A 17,033-nucleotide genomic window follows, 5' to 3' on the forward strand; every position below is an offset into this window, starting at 1 on the left:
ATTGCAACCCAGAAATTCCCTGCTTAAATTTTCTCCATAAACTTACTTCTTTTGGCAAACTATGTATTTTACTTATTTATCTGTTTATCGTCTGCCCTTCCCCCCCCCCCCCGGCTAGTTACACAAGTTAAGTGAAACTTGTTCTGTTCACTGCTTATTTTCCAGTGTCTAAAATAGTGTCTAGCATATATAGGTGTTTAATATATATTTATTGAATGAATGAATGAAGATCTGTCCTCAAAGGGTTTTATAGGTTTTCTATGTGTATCTTTTGTAACCAAAGCAACTGGATTTCCCGACTTTGGATTCCAGTTTCCTAGTGACTAATCTCTGATAGTTGTTGCTAGGCATATGAGTTCTGACCTGCCTGTAGGAATCTCTGTCAGTTACCAGGCCACCTCTACATCTTGGGTCCTCCTTGGCTGCAAATTTTGGTTCCGTATGTTCTTCTTTTCCTTTCACCCTATAAACTGATCTTTCAGTTTCAGACCTGTCTTTGAATCAATACGATTTCATGTATCAGTCTGAGAATTTTTGTCCTTCACTGTCTGAGCTTTGAATCTGTTAGTACTCTAATGTGACAAAGAGATTGTATAACAGCCTTTCCAGCAGCGACAAGGATATGCCCCTCCCCACAAGGATATGCCTCTCCCCACAAAGATATGCCCCTTGAGAAAGATCTCCTCCATCCCTCTCCAGAAGAGAAGAGGAAACACAAGAAGAAGTAATTGGTGCAGAGCCTTGATTCCTACTTCATGGCCAGGAAATGCCCAGGATACTATAAAATCACCACCATTTTTAGCCAGGCACAAATGGTAGTCTGTATGTTGACTCTTTCAACTGTCCTCTGCCAACCTACAGGAGGAAAAGTTACAGAAGGATGCTCCTTCAGACAGGAGCAGCACTAAAAACACCCTGAGTCGAAATGAGTGGGAAAGCATCGTAATAAACACATTTTGTATATAAGAGATTATATAACGAAATACATTACCATTACAATCTTTAAAAATTAAAATGGGCATTGTAAGGATCATAATTCTTTTAGCAGATAGGATATACTTATTATCTGTCAATGCTCCTATTTACATGAGATAGGTGAATATCCCTGTAACATTCTTAGGTTTGACACATGCAAAACCAAGATTAGAAGCTATCTGTCAACTATTGTTAGATTTTAAGATCCCTCACTACCCACACACTTTTCTCAGGTACTTTACAAAAATCCTGGAATAACCAGGATCAACTGAGTGGTATCCCCATTTTTTTTTTTCAGCTGGTATCGCTACCTAGACAACACGGCAATAGAAAGCTGCGAATTAACAAGCTGTCTCTTTTGCGTTAAGATGATTAGGGTGATAATGTGAATCAGAAGAATTTTTAACTTCCAACAATCACAAATTTTGCGAAACAATTTTATTTTCTTAAAGCGTATTCTCTGTGGCCCGTTTTATTTCTGCAATGGTTCTGCAAAGAATAACAGTCCATGTAGTAATCTTTTCCAAATGGATTTGATATGGTGCAAACTCAGGGAGCACAAAGTACCTAAAAATGCCAGTTGAAATATAAAACGGACTTTCTCTTTATGTAGCAACAGCCTGGAGATCCAAAATCTTTTATAGTGTTAATATCATTTCCATTACCGCATTTCTGTGAGGGAACTGGTGGGAAAAGAGGAACAAGTAATTTATCATGTCTTTACAGATAAAGAAACTGAGATGCCAAGATAGACAGTTTTTTTGCCTGAGACAATGATGGCACACCAACTGCAAACTTAAGACCGCTGCATCTTCGTTGTTAGCTTACAGGGTAGTTTTTCCAAATCTTTCTGCATTGCTAATATAATTGAGATTCCAAGTAATAATAGAAGATGGTCAGGGCAAAGCAATGGTAATGAGCCAGAGCTAGAACTGAAAATAGAGTCCAAGTCTTCTAAATCCTTGTCCATTGATCCTGCCATTATGCTGCAGGACTAAATTACCAAACTTCATCAAAAAGTGGCAGCTTAATGCTGTTAGAGACAAACCAGCATGAGTTCAGTTAACTTTTCACTATAGATGGACAGAATAATTCATATTTTGGCTTACCTAAGGGAAAAATACCTCAATTTGGAATTCATTTTGGACATTGTCATTTCTTCGGTTATATGAATATTTGTGTGATATAAAAAGGATCTTTTGACTAAAGCTCATTAGGAGTCAGAAAAAAAGACAGTATAAGTTAGGAGCAATCATCTCTGCTTAAAGAAGGTCTGAATCAGCAAGCTGGAAAGCTGTTTTTCAATGGGTTGGCTAGTCCACTGTGTCAGTCTATACGGTAATGTGGTCCATTCCAAGCTCTAAGAATAGGCCAGGGGAAGAGAGGAAAAAATAGAAGTGTGTGTGTATGTGTGTGTGTGTGTGGGGGGGGGTATCTTTTGTTCCACACTTAAGACATCTGCTGTTTAACCTTGTGAAATGATGAACGAGACCGGTCATAATTCAGAAGTTAAAAAACTTTTCACCAAATAAAAAGGATTCTAAGAGATGCAGTACAGAGACATGAACTCTCATTATCTAAACTGACACATGACACTCTTCTCAGGCATTTACATGAAGACAGGCATTTTGTTCTGATGGCAGGGATATAAAGCTCACATAGACTTCCTCAATGGTGGAAGTCTTGATATAAACCAGAACACCAGGAAGGTAGGGGCAAATGAACAAAGACCTCACTTCTTCATAATTCTTGGTTGTTATTTTTTTTTTAAACAAATTAGCAGAGAAAGAGGCATCTTTGGAGTTAATTTCTTTGGGTATCTCTTTGGGTATACAGAAGATGTACATGTTATTAAATTTGTTCTTTTTCGTGTTAAAAAGAGAGAAAGAAAAATATTTAACATAATATTTCTGGTTTTAATTAAACTGACTTTTTTTAGGTTGCTACGTAGCTTCATGTGCCAAACTCCCCCCTCCCTTCTTTTTAACCTTTACAACTTTTGCAACCCAGAGAGGAGAATATTATTTTACAGATGAGGAAGCAGAGGTTAAGTATCTTACCCACACAGATCGCATAGTAGTTAGACCTGGGTTTAAAATCTAGTTCTCCAAAACCACTTCCAATATCCTTTCAACTACGTCACAGAAGACTATGGCAATATTTTTATTTTTACCTTTGAGGAAATTTCTAGATAAACTTCAGGCTACTTAATGGCTTTTTGAGAAATGGATGCAGGAATATTTTTCTTATATATTCCTTCAGCAAAGTATAGGCTTTGGACATCAGATTGCAGGGCTTTTTGCTGCAATAAGGTAGAAATGCACTTCCTCAAAAGTCTGGGCACCATATGCTTCTTTGTTCTGGGTTCACTGAGGGCACCATAAGTTGAACACAGTGGTGGTAGGCAGAGTCCTGGAATGAGAACTGTGAACTAACTTGCTGTAAATAAAGGATGTCCTATACTTCCTAAAACAAGGTAGAGGACACTAATGAATAAACTGAGCTATGGGGTGCCTGGCTGGCTCAGTTGGAAAAGCATACAACTCTTGATCTTGGGGTCATGAATTTGATCCTCACGTTGGGTGTTGGGATTACTTAAATAAATGAAACTTTAAAAAAAAAGTAAACTGAGCTACAGACTTTTGATATTAGCATACCCTAATGTTAGATATTAGAGAGCATTTAAAATTTTACAGAAAAAGCAAACAAATATTTTCAATTTACTTACTCTCTAGAAAGGTTATAATTACTGACGCACCAGGGTGGCTCAGTCAGTTGAGCGTCCGACTCACTTTTGGCTCAGGTCATGATCCCAGGGTTGTGGGACTGAGCCCCGCGTCCAGCTCTGTGCTGAGCGTGGAGCCTGCTTGAGATTCTCTCTCTCTCTCTCTCTCTCTCTCTCTCTCTCTCTCTCTCCCTCTCTCTCTCTCTCTCCCCCCTCCCTTCTTTCCCTTCTGCCCCTTTCTTGCTTGTGCTCTCTTTCTTAAAGAAAAAAAAAAGGTTATAATTACTGAACATTTGCTGACTACCACCAATTCAAAAGTTGTTACACTAAACATAGATTCAAACTCAACCCATACCTGTGGAATATTGTCTTAGTAATTTAGTGATGCAATTATCAAAATCATTCACGATTAATTCCTATGGAACTACATCTAGAAAACTTCCGGTAAAACCTCTTCCTTCTGGAACTAATCATTCAATAAAAATTTAAGTTTATTATACGCCAAGCTCAGTGTTAGGCATGATGGTGCCTTCTCCATAAAGATCAGTATTGTTCAGCAATGATTCAATAATGAGTGAGTGAGCGAAGGAAACATGTCAAACACAAGACATTTATCCACAAGGTACTAGTAATCTAGTATGCCAAACATACCAAAGAAATTAATATTATCAAAGAAATTATTTTAAAAACACAAAAATCTCCTTTTCTTTGCTATTTTCATCATGACACCATCCCCTAAGGCCTCAGAGTGAATACTTTTAAGTTAATAGTGTAAGATACTACAGGGTTTTCTCTGAGATCTTCAACATGAACTGTTCGCTTTATCAGCAGAGGTAATATAGAGGAACAAGTGTGTGGACTCTGGTAACAGATATCCTGGGTTCATATCTTGGCTTCAATACTTTAGCCAGGAGATCTTTAGCAAGTAGCTTCTCAATGTCTCATTTTTCTTATCTGAACAATGGGGGCTTGGATAGTATTCTCCTCATAAGGATATTCTGAGGATTGAGCAAGATGCTATAATGTAATGTTTTACAGCGCCCAGCTTATCACTGTGCTGTTAGCTAGTACTCAAACTTGTCATTGAAGTATCTTTTTTCTTTCTTTCAGATTTTAGAAAAATATTTTAAAATCTAGACCTCATTAACCTTCTTTTCTCCCTATTACTATTTCCTATTCCCCTATTGCTGCCTGCCAGATGGTCCACCTACAAATGAGAAACCGGTGTGCTTACCTGTGTTAAGTTAGACCGTTGAAGGTCAATGCCGTGTAATAGAGAATAGGGTTGGCCATAACTGAGTATGTACAACTATGTGAACTGCAGGAAACAGTTTTCTGTGAACAGGTGTGGTATAGGGAGACAAAGATAAGGATGAGTCAGACCCAGCTTAACTCGCTGGGGACACTGTACTTAGCCTCTTTGAATGTTTTCTTAATTGTGTGTCTCACAGAAAACACTTAAATTCGTTGGGCCATTATATTTTTCATCTGTAAAGTTGGGAAAATAGTATCTTACTCATTGAGTTTTTTGTGGTGACTGACTGCACAGAGTAAGAGCTCAGTAAATTCGCTGAGGGCTGTGGCCAGGCATTGTGAAGGTTAGTTCTCTTTTTTTTCTGCGGCTGTCTTGGGAAATGAGGAGCAACGGCAGGGGTGGCAGGCAGGGCAACCACTCAGCAACATTATGATGCATGTGATTTACACAAGTCTATCACAAGTGGCTGTTCAGTGTGCAAGTTGGGCCGGTAGAAATGGAAATCTAGTCGGTGCTGTATTCTCTAAGATGCCCAGAAAGTGTCTCTCTCTCTCTCTCTCTCTCTCTCTCTCTTAAGTTTATTTATTTATTTTGAGAGAGAGAGAGAGAGAGAGAGAGAGAGAGAGAGAGAGAAATGCAGAGAGAGAGGGAGAGAAAGAGAATCGCAAGCAGGCTCTGCAATGTCAGTGTGGAACCCGATGCAGGACTTAAAATCACCCACAGTGAGATCATGACCTAAGCCGAAATCAAGAGTCAGACGCTTAACCAACTGAGGCACCCAGGAGCTCCGTGGGTCTCTTTCTAATTTGTACAAAAGAGCTCCATTTCCCACCCCATTTCTGTACCATTTTCTGACTTTTAGTTTCTTCTCACCTCTCCAGGTGTCCCGTGACTTCATATGGCCATGACCTGTCCCTGCAAGTTTCTGCTATAACCTGCCTCACTTCTTTCGGGTCATCCTATGCCATTTGATACCGTCCGGAAAATCCAAATGTCTCCAGAGTCCTGATCCTTTAGGACTCTTCCATGAGATGAGTGCTAATTGCTTAAACTAATTCAAGCTAAGGAATTGACAACAACTTCCTTTGGTTGTACTGTCCATTGGCATTTTAACCAAGGTTTCCAGTGTTTCAACCCAAAAGAGCAAACATTGAGAGTCTGAAGTATCGAGGCAAAGGGAATGTAGGGCAGGTTGAAAACTGACTTTTCAGCACAGCACACAGTGGCTGCCCAGTCTGCTAACGCATAAAACTGGAGGTGCCATTGAATATATACCAGGAAGTAGATCTGTGTACCTTTAATAAACAAGCCTGCCTGTCCACATCAGCCAGTCCCTTTAAAGAGTCAATAAGAACTTTGGACCCTATACCAATACCCATCTCTGAGAGAAGAGAATGTGGGAGGGGCAGATTTTGTGGTATAGTGAAAACTGCCTTGAGAGTGAGGAAACCTGGATTATAGTTCTGCCTCCACCGCTAAATAGCCTTGTGAGGGGTGCCTGGCTGGCTCAGTTGGTTAAGCATCTTGATCTTGGGGTCATGAGTTTGAGCCCCACATTGGATGTAGAGATTGCTTTTAAAAAACAAAAGTTTAAATATAAATAAATAAAATGTCCCCTCCCTTGGAAAAACAAACTGTTCTGTGGCCTTGGGGCAAGTCAGGTATGTGCTTAAACTTCAGTGAAGTTACTGCAGACTGAGACTATGATGGAGAGAACCTGTGAAGTCCTTTTCAGGTCTAACCTTCTACGTGGCTCTTTTCCCCCATTGTAAACCGAATAGCCTGGGGCGGGGGAGGTGGGGAGGGAAGCAATGATGACCTGTAGTTTACAGAGTATTATATTGAACTGCATGTGGAGAGTGCTGGCTTCCAGAGAGTGAGATTACATTAATGGTTAAGAGTGTGGGTGCTGAAGTCCTTCATTCCTGAGTTTGGGTACTAAATTAGCATAAATTACTTAACCTCAATATCCTCATCTGTAAGACAGGAATACTAATACCTAGTCATAATGTTAGTGAGATGATTAAATGAGCTAATAGATATTAAAACACTCAGCACTAGTAGGTCGTTTAATTTTTTTTTTTTTTTTTTTGTCCCATCAGAGACCAGGACTAAATTGTTTCCTAGGTGATTTCTATTCCAAAGTGATTTCTATTTCCGTCTTTCAGTCCCTATCTTTTGATCCTATATTTGAGGGTCTGTTTCCTGGATCACTCCTGCTATCAATTCTATATGAGTTAGCAGATAAAAACCATACCAGTAACTTGAGAAGAGGTAATTTAATGTAAATGATAACTAGGTGTAAAGATGTTAACTAAGTAACTGCAAGGGTAAAAAGAAAACTTGAAAGAATCATGGAGTAGCAACTGCAGAAAGCAGCTACGATCCCTTCAGCTAAGAGGACAAAAGAAAATGATTAGAATTATTAAAACTAGAGACACATCCTTTATTATTAACAATTCTTTATATTAAATTGTCTCTTCAAGTAATTGGTGTGGTTTGTGTCTCCTGACTGCACTATGACTGATAGAGTGTTTTTGGGTCAATTTATACTCCCACCAGCAACATAAGAGTGTCAAGATTGCTACATATCCTTGCCAAAACTTGGTATTTTTCATCTTTTTCATTTTGACTCTTCTACTGGGCTTGAAGTGCTATTTCATTGTGGGTTTAAAAAAATTTTTTTTTAACGTTTATTTATTTTTGAGACAGAGAGAGACAGAGCATGAATGGGGGAGGGTCAGAGAGGGAGACACAGAATCTGAAACAGACTCCAGGCTCTGAGCTGTCAGCACAGAGCCCAACACGGGGCTCGAACTTACAGCCCGCGAGTCAGACGCTTAACTGAGCCACCCAGGAGCTCTGCATTGTGGTTTTTAATTTGCATTTCCTTAATGGGGAATGAAGTGAAGAACCCTTCCATTTGTTTATGGGTTATTTTGATCTCTTTTTGTGAATTATTTTTTCAAATCTTTTGCCCATTTTTTTCTATTGGGTTGCTGCCTTTTTCTTATTGATTTGCGAGAGCTCTTTGTATATTTTGGACATGAGTTCTTTGTTAATATCACCCCAGCTCTCTGGAGTGCAGCCTGGGCAGCATTGTTAGTGTAGATGTTCTTCCTTTGAGTAAATGGCCCTTAGGACTGAATTGCTTATGTTGTTCTTACTGTACCACCTCAGCAGACATCAAGAACAGTGGAATGGAGATACTATAGCTTTATTGTGAGAAGAGAAGTATATGTATTTCACATATGTATTTATTCATTCATTCCACAAATGTCTTTGAACTTATGAGTTTATTTTTAATTTATTATTATTATTCTTATTATTGTTATTATTATTATTTTGGAGAGACAGAGTGTGAGGAGGGGAGAGGGTCAGAGGGAGAGAGAGGGAGACCCCAAGCAGGCTCCACGCCCAGTGTGGAGCCAAAACAGGGCTCAATTCCATGACCTCAGGATCATGACCTGAGCTAAAATCAAGAGTTGGACGCTCAACCAACTGAGCCACCCAGGTGCCCCTGAACATATGATTTTAGAGCATTAATTATGTATAAGAAACTATGCCAAGTATGTGAGTTTGCTCCTGTCTGAAGTATTAGAACTCAGCTTGGGAGCTTTACACATATTGTCATTATAATAAAATAAAAATCTTGCAGTAAATTAAAAAAGTTCTCCAGGGACCCAGAACATTTTTGAAAACTGAACAATTCATAGCCACTAACTACCTGAGGTCAGTGAATATTAATACTGAATACTGAAAAAGGGAATACCAATACTAAATACTGAAAAAGTCCTGTGCAAATGTTAAAAATGCCTTCTACATCTTATGAAGACTCATGTTTTTATTCATTCATTCATTTACTTAAATCAAATATTTGTTAAGCATGTATTAGGGAAGAACATTAAATGGCATCTAATTTCTTAGGTCTTCTTAGATCTTCAACTAATTTCTTAGATCTCATCCCAGATGGTTCCAACCACTTCTGTGGTATCATTTACAAACTATATGCGGATGATCTCCACATCTATTTCTACAGTCTACTCTAATGAGTAGACTGGCTCAAATAACCAGCTGTCTGATGAATATTGTTGCTTGGATGTCTCAAGGCACCTGTCACACAACATTTTCAAAACTGAACTCATCATCCCCCACGAAATCTTTTCTGTGTTTCCTCTGGCATCAGCATTGACACAAGTTGCCCAAGTGAGACACTTAAAAATTTTCCTTGCTACCTTACTCTCCTTTTTTCCCTGCTGCCCCCAAATATCCTATCAATTACCAGTACCTTTTGATTCAACTTCTTATATACAGTCTCTTTCAAATTAGTCTGTTTTTTTCCATGGCCAATACTATAGATCATATTGCTGGCATTTCTTGCCTAGATCTCCTAATTTGTTTTCCTTCAGTCTCTCTGGTCTCCAATCTATTCTCTAATCTCTCCCATTTCTGAAACCCTTGAAGACAAACTTTGTTCTTTGTGTAAAGTCCAAATTCCTTAATATGATTTATAAGACACTATGTGATGGGTTCTTGTTGCCTCTCTGGTATCATATCTCACTACTTTCCCTCCAGCACTTACTTCCACTAACTTGTCAGGTGTCACCAAAGGGATCTCCTGAGATCCCTACCCAGATCCCCAAAATTAGGTAAAATGCCCTCCTATAATACTCTCCTGTTTCCCTGATCTTTTATTATATGGTAACTTGGTGGGGCCGTATCCTTTTGTTTGTTTGTTAGCTGTGGTAACTCAACCAACAAATCACCTTATTTGTTGAGATAATGGATGAATTTCTTGGAACTCACAGATAGCCATTACTGCAGTTGCAGAATAAGCTCTTTTATTAAATTTAAGAAATACTTCAGGGGTGCCTGGGTGGCTCAGTCAGTTAAGCATCTGCTTCTTAGTTTGGGCTCAGGTCATAATCTCGGGGCTCATGGGTTCGAACGCCACCTTGGGTTCTGCGCTGGCAGCATGGAGCCTGCTTGGAATTCTCTCTCTCCCTCTCTCTCTCTCTGTCCTTCCCCCACTCACGTTGTGTCTGTCTCTCCCCAAATAAATACATAAACTTAAAAAAATACTTCAGATTTTTTTTTAATACAAGGAGATATTTGGGCACAATGTAGTTACAATTAACACACTTGGAATTTTGTATAAGCCAAAGTTTGTCTTATTTATTGAGATGCTTTAGGGAGCTATTATTTGTGATGACCATGTGTTAAAGTTTTATTTGCTAAGATGGATCAAAAATTGGGAATTATCATTCTAAAGAATGCATTCCGGGGGTGCCTGGATGGCTCAGTCGGTTAAACATGCGACTCTCGATTTTGGCCCAGGTCATGTTCTCACAGTTTGTGAGTTTGAGCCCCAAGTTGGGCTCTGTGCTGACAGTGTGAAAGCCTGCTTGGAATTCTTTCTCTCTTTCTCCCTACCCCACTTGTGATCTCTCTCTCTCTCTCTCTCAAAATAAGTAAATAAATTTAAAAAGCATAAAAAAAAAGAATGCATTCTGGAAACTAGGGTTTTACTTTTCAAAGTTGGCCTGCTTACTATTAACCTATATGTAAAATTTGATTTAACAAGATTCATTCATTTCCCAGGTCTGTTTCTGGGAGAAGGATTCATGATTGCAAACAGGAAATTATTGTCTGTGTTTATATATTTCCACCTTCCAAAACATAAAATTGATAAGAAAGCAGCAAAGGTCCATTTTAAAAGAAAAATCAAATCTTTACAATCTTTTTTCAAATCCTCTTGAGTTCTGTATCATGGTAATTGTAATAATAACTATAAAATACCATGGGAAATAATCCAAATTAACTCAGGATTCTGAGTTAGGACCCTTCCACACACTATCCCAGGTTTATAATCTAGTAGTAGTATGTGAAAGTTTCCTCTTCTTAATAATGATCATGTTTTGATTGAATAGTTAATAGATCTGATTGCTTCAGGATCTTAAAGTAGTAGCATCTATAGGTGCTATAAATCTTGCTTAAATTTTAACAAGTCTATTAATTTTTTTTTAACGTTTATTTACTATTGAAAGACAGAGAGAGACAGAGCGTGAGCAGGGGAGGGACAGAGAGAGAGGGAGACACGGAATCTGAAGCAGGCCCCAGGCTCTGAGCCATCAGCACAGAGCCTGACGCAGGGCTCAAACTCGCAAACCGCAAGATCATGACCTGAGCCGAAGCCGGATGCTCAACCGACTGAGCCACCCAGGCGCCCCTTAACAAGTCTATTAAATGAGTTATTCTGATGCTGGAAAAGCCAAAGGGCCCTGTTTCAATCTAATAGGTATGTCTTAGAATAGCAAGGCATGAAAGAAGGAATGCAATGTCTTCTCACAATTCTCTGAGATTGAAGTTCTCTTTATACTCTAGGCAATGAACTAGTTAGAAACTATTTACATAGAATTGTACCCTACTGTACAATGACAGCAAAAAAACTAAAATTTCTTCATATGTCTTCTTGCTAATTTTGTTGGGTGGGGTGAGTTATTACATTGGTAGTATGTTTTAAAGTTATGTTATATTGAGACTCTGAGGTAACTCAAAGGATCTTTCAGTAATTCTTTTGAATGCTCTATAAATGTTGGACTGCAAAGTTATGGGAAAAATTGATTCGATTTCAAGGTTAGGGTGAGCATTTTAGAAAAAGTAATGCACGATGCCAAAATATGTGAATTTTGGAAAGTTTTCTCATAGTATATATTGTCCGACACATAAGAGGCAGTCAGTATATTTTTCTTGACTGATCAAATGAATGAACAAAAGATTATCCTCATTCAGGTCTTGTCCCCTCCTCTTATCCTAACTCCCAATTAATAGTAATTATTTTCTGAGTCTCTACCCAAATTTTAGATAATTTTGCTCCCACGTTTTGGCAGCTGGAATGGCTTTTAAAGTGCCTAATTAAGAATGATTTGTTAATAATTATTATCTCTTTGAATAATTTTCTTCCCCTTTTCACTCTTTTAAGTTGTTTTTTCACTTTCCAAGTCTCATGCTGGTTTTTTATTTCTTAGGCTGGCTCTTATTAAATAAAAGAGAACAAAGCTCTTTTTCTCTCTGCCTTTTAATAAATGTGACCCTTTCTGTCATTCTTTCCTTGATCCTTTCCAAATCAGCAGTGGTTGCCATACGTGACGGCTGAGAGATGAGATGCCAAGTGCAATGGCTAAATTTAAAGAGCAGCACTCGCACCTGTTGTTAACTGGCAATGACCAGTCTCACGCCCACAGCTTCCTCCACCCTCTGCCTCCTACCAAGTGCAACCCAGAGCCCAGTCTTTATGCGTTCACATATAAATAAGTACTGATGAAGATTATATACATGATATCAAAGTGGAGAATGAATATACCATTGGACACTAAATTTGTTTAGTTTCAGAGGAGCTGAAATTTGGGCAACACTCAGCGTAATATAAACATGAATCTGACCTTGAAATAGGTAAACTAATGCTAGGTATTTGATGAATTTTTGAAGACTTTTAATGGACTGTCTCACCCCAGAATAAATTTTTTATTTTTAATTTGAGAGAGAGAGAGAGAGAGAGAGAGAGAGAGAGAATGGGGAAGAGGGACAGGAGGGGGAGAGAGAGAATCTTAAGCAGGCTCTATGCTCAGTGTAGAGCCCAACATGCAGCCCAATGTGGGGCCTGATCCCATGACTCAGGGATCATAACCCGAGCTGAAATCAAGAGTCGGACACTAAACTAAGCCACCCAGGTGCCCCACCCCAGAATAATTTATTTAGACCCGCCATACTTTGTGAAATTATTTTGGCTATCAGCATTGGGAGACTCCTATAAATTTAAATGTTGTGTAAAAGAGGCAATCCGAAAAGTACTTATTATCATCTAAATAGATAGTTTAAATTAGTTTGCCAGATTGGCAACACTAACCTGGAAAAGTTCTGTAAGAGAAACATAGTAACATTAATAACTTTGATACAAATTACACTTAGAAGATGACAGAAGGAGCTGTGGCCCAGCCAAGGAGATGAGTCTAATCAAATAGGTCTGATAACCAAGGGGGTGTGGCAGACCTCAACTGTCAAATCGGCTTGCAGCAGGTACCAAAGTACCATGATACAAGGTCAAACAATAAATTATGAGAGTTTAATTTTACTTGGACATTTAATCTCAGAGGAGGCAAAGTTGGCCTTCAAAAGAGTAGAACAGGTGGCTTACAGGGACAGTGGGAGCAGAGTTGGAGGTTGAAAGGTCAGGGCATATTCAGGATTTAGGTAGTAAATACCTGGAGATTGCTGAAAGAGGGGAGCACTTTACCAATCTGGAATTTTGTTAGAATTTGGTCTTGTCAAAGAATGTTCTTGTGATTTGGGGGGCACTTTTAGATATTCTGGAATGGTGTTCAACTCCATAAGAATGTGTGCCAAATTCCTATGCTGAATTTCTCTAGAGGCGTTGTTTATTTGAGTGCAAAGTTTGTGTCCTGCCTCTTTGAATCACTTCAGATAGAGGAAAAAGACTTCCCGGCTCCAAAGGTCTAGTAAATAGCAAAGGCTGGAGGAAGCCACAGCCAATACAACACAAAAAGGACACCATTAATATTTGCTGCCAACCTCTCAGATCTTGAGAAACATGAACAAAGACGGTCCTATTTGAACAAACCCTGCCCTTCTCAACTTGGTGTTTTCCTGGTGTTCTGCTCTCGAAAAAAAATTTTTTTATTTTAGTTTTTAAATTTACATCCAAGTTAGCATATAGTGCAAAAATGATTTCAGGAGTAGATTCCTTAATGCCCCTTACCCATTGATTTTTTATGATTTTTGCTTCCCTTCCCTTATGTTCATCTGTTTTATATCTTAAAGTCCTCATAGCAGTGAAGTCATATGATGTTTGTCTTTCTCGCACTAATTTTGCTTAGCATAATACCCTTTAATTCTATCCACGTAGTTGCAAATGGCAAGATTTCATTCTTTTTGATTGCCAAGTAATACTCCATTGTGTGTGTGTGTGTGTGTGTGTGTGTGTGTGTGTGTGTATACATACCACATCTTCTTTATCCATTCATCCATCGATGGACATTTGGGCTCTTTCCATACTTAGGCTATTGTCAATAGTGCTGCTATAAACATTGGGGTGCACGTGTCTCTTCAAAACAGCATACCTATATCCCTTGCATAAATACCTAGTAGTGTGATTGCTGAGTTGTAGGGTAGTTCTATATTTAATTTTTTGAGGAACCTCCATACTGTTTCCCAGAGTGGCTGCACCAGTCTATATTCCCACCAGCAGTGCAAAAGAGATCCTCTTTCTCCGTATCCTCGCCAACATCTGTTGTTGCCTGAGTTGTTAATGTTAGCCATTCTGACAGGTGTGAGGTGGTATCTCATTGTGGTTTTGATTTGTATTTGCCCGATGATGAGTGATGTTGAGCGTTTTTTCATGTGTCAGTTGGCCATCTGGATGTCTTCTTTGGAGAAGTGTCTATTCATGTCTTTTGCCCATTTCTTCACTGGATTGTTGGTTTTTTGGGTGTGGAGTTTGAGAAGTTCTTTACAGATTTTACATACTAACCCTTTATCTGATATGTCGTTTGCAAATATCTTCTCCCATTCTGTTGTTGCCTTTTAGTTTTGCTGATTATTTCTTTTGCTGTGTAGAAGTTTTAATTTTGATGAGGTCCCAGTAGTTCATTTTTGCTTTTGTTTCCCTTGCCTCCAGAGACATGTTGAGTAAGAAGTTGCCATGGCCAAGATCAAAGAGGTTTTTGCTTGCTTTCTCCTTGAGAATTTTGATGGCTTCCTGTCTTATATTTAGGTCTTTCATCCATTCTGAGTTTATTTTTGTGTATGGTGTAAGAAAGTGGTCCAGGTTCATTCTTCTGCATGTCGCTGTCCAGTTTTCCCAGCACCACTTGCTGAAGAGACTGTCTTTATTCCACTGGATATTCTTTTCTGCTTTGTCAAAGATTAGTTGGCCATACATGTGTGGGTCCATTTCTGGGTTCTCTATTCTGTTCCATTGATCTGAGTGCCTGTTTTTGTGCCAGTACCATACTGTCTTGATGATTACAGCTTTGTAATACAGCTTGAAGTCTGGGATTGTGATGCCTCCTGCTTTGGTTTTCTTTTTCAAGATTGCTTTGGCTATTCGGGGTCTTTTCTGGTTCCATACAAATTTTAGGATGGTTTGTTCTAGCTCTGTGAAGAATGCTGGTGTTATTTTGATAGGTATTGCACTGAATATGTTTGAAATTTTTTTAATGTTTATTTTTGAGAGAGAGAGAGAGACCCAGAGTGTGAGTGAGGGAGGGCAGAGAGAGAGAGAGAGAGAGAGAATCAGAATCTGAAGCAGGCTCCAGGCTCTGAGCTGTCAGCACAGAGTCCAACGTGGGGCTTCAACTCACGAACCGTGAGATCATGACTTGAGCCGAAGTCAGATGCGTAACCCATTGAGCTATCCAGGTGCCCCATGCTCTTGACAGAAGAAAACTTGTAGATTGGATGTTCCTGATCTGAAAGAATATTCGATTATAGGGTCACTGAGTTACAAAATGAATATGGAGTCAGTCATTCTTTGAAGGTCAGGGCCTGAGGCTCTGGCTACACAAAAATTTTAAGAGATCATATGTAAGTATACCTATGTAAATTATGTATGTAAAATATGTTCATAATCCAGTGTAAGATTGCAGTCTATATTAGAGTAAGAGAGATGGGAATATTGGGGGGGAGAAAAGTAAAGGGATTAAAAAGTAGGAAGGAAAAAAATGTGTGTTCAGTTTGGCGAAGTGAGACTAGCTGTAGATATAGACGGGAAAAGAGACGTGGTGGGGTTTACGAGTAGTTCAGCCCTTCTCAGCTATGCTCACTAGAAATATTTCTGAACCAGCAAAGCTTAAAAAAGACAGAAAAGTTTATAGAAACTAAGAAGTCATGGGAAAGTGAGTGGTAATGATGGGGAGATGACTGCAGATGGGTAGGTGTGGAGAAACGGGAATAATGACATCTGGGAAAATAGTGAACCCCAAATAGCCAGAAAACAGACCTAGGCTGTGATAAATATTTGAACGTAAAACCTTTTCTTTTGCTCTCCTTCTTCACAGACTTTTTTCCTGTCCATTACGAATTGCTCATCTTACTTGCATATATAATTCACACCATCTGTGAACCATGAAACACAGCCCCCAGACCTCTAAGCAGATCCCTGTCATGGTTTCTTGCTCATGCAATGAACTGTGTGCAATCACCTATCCTGGCTATTTTGGAATGCTTTTAAGCAAATACTCCATTGAATTGAGTCATAATTGGGAGCTGACTTCAGCGTACGTTTTGTAGGGAGCCTAGTTAGGGTTTCATGCTCCAGGAAATCTGTTCTGATTAGTTTTAGCTAAAAAAAGATCAACCTGTTTTAAGGACTGGCACAGAAAAGAACTCTGTAGGTTTCAGTGACCATGTTTTTATAATGGTAAAAATGACATGCAGATGAGAAAATGTTGAACCATTTGAAAGGGTAGCTATCCCCTCAAAAGTCCCCAGAGTTAACATGTTTCTTATTTATTTTTCTAGAAGTCAATATGTACCTGAATTATATAAAACAATAACTTTTAAAAGGCTCATTTGTACTGCATTATTACTTCTTTATAGATGGGACAATTCATTTTGTTAAGGGCTACATAATATTCTGTTATAGGGTTCGTCTCTAATTTATTAACCAATTCCCTATTGGAAAACATTTAGGTTTTCTTAAATTTTTTAATTCTCAAAAGTTACAATGTTTTTAAGTTTTCTTTGTGTGTGTGTGTGTGTGTGTGTGTGTGTGTGTGGTTACTTTCCCATCTTTAAAAATAATTTTTTTTAATCTTTATTTATTTTTGAGAGAGAGACAGAGTGTAAGCAGGGGAGGAGCAGAGAGAGAGAGAGAGACAAAGAATCCAAAGCAGGCTCCAGACCCTGAGCTGTCAGCACAGAGCCTGATGCGGGGCTCAAACTCACGAACCATGAGATCATGACCTGAGTCGAAGTCAGATGCTCAACCGACTGAGCCACCCAGGTGCCCCTACTTTACCATCTTTTATAAAAGTATTATAAAGGTGATCAGCATAGCAG

The 17,033-nt window shown here is 38.8% G+C and overlaps 1 pseudogene; it reads left to right on the forward strand.

Annotated features, from left to right (window-relative positions):
- The first annotated feature begins 662 nt into the window (after positions 1-662).
- LOC121036776 (40S ribosomal protein S27-like) lies at positions 663-963 on the forward strand (annotated as a pseudogene).
- The last annotated feature ends 16,070 nt before the right edge of the window (positions 964-17,033 follow it).

This window comes from Herpailurus yagouaroundi, unplaced genomic scaffold, assembly GCF_014898765.1.
Source record: "Herpailurus yagouaroundi ecotype Mexico unplaced genomic scaffold, PumYag 163, whole genome shotgun sequence".
Taxonomy (NCBI): domain Eukaryota; kingdom Metazoa; phylum Chordata; class Mammalia; order Carnivora; family Felidae; genus Herpailurus; species Herpailurus yagouaroundi.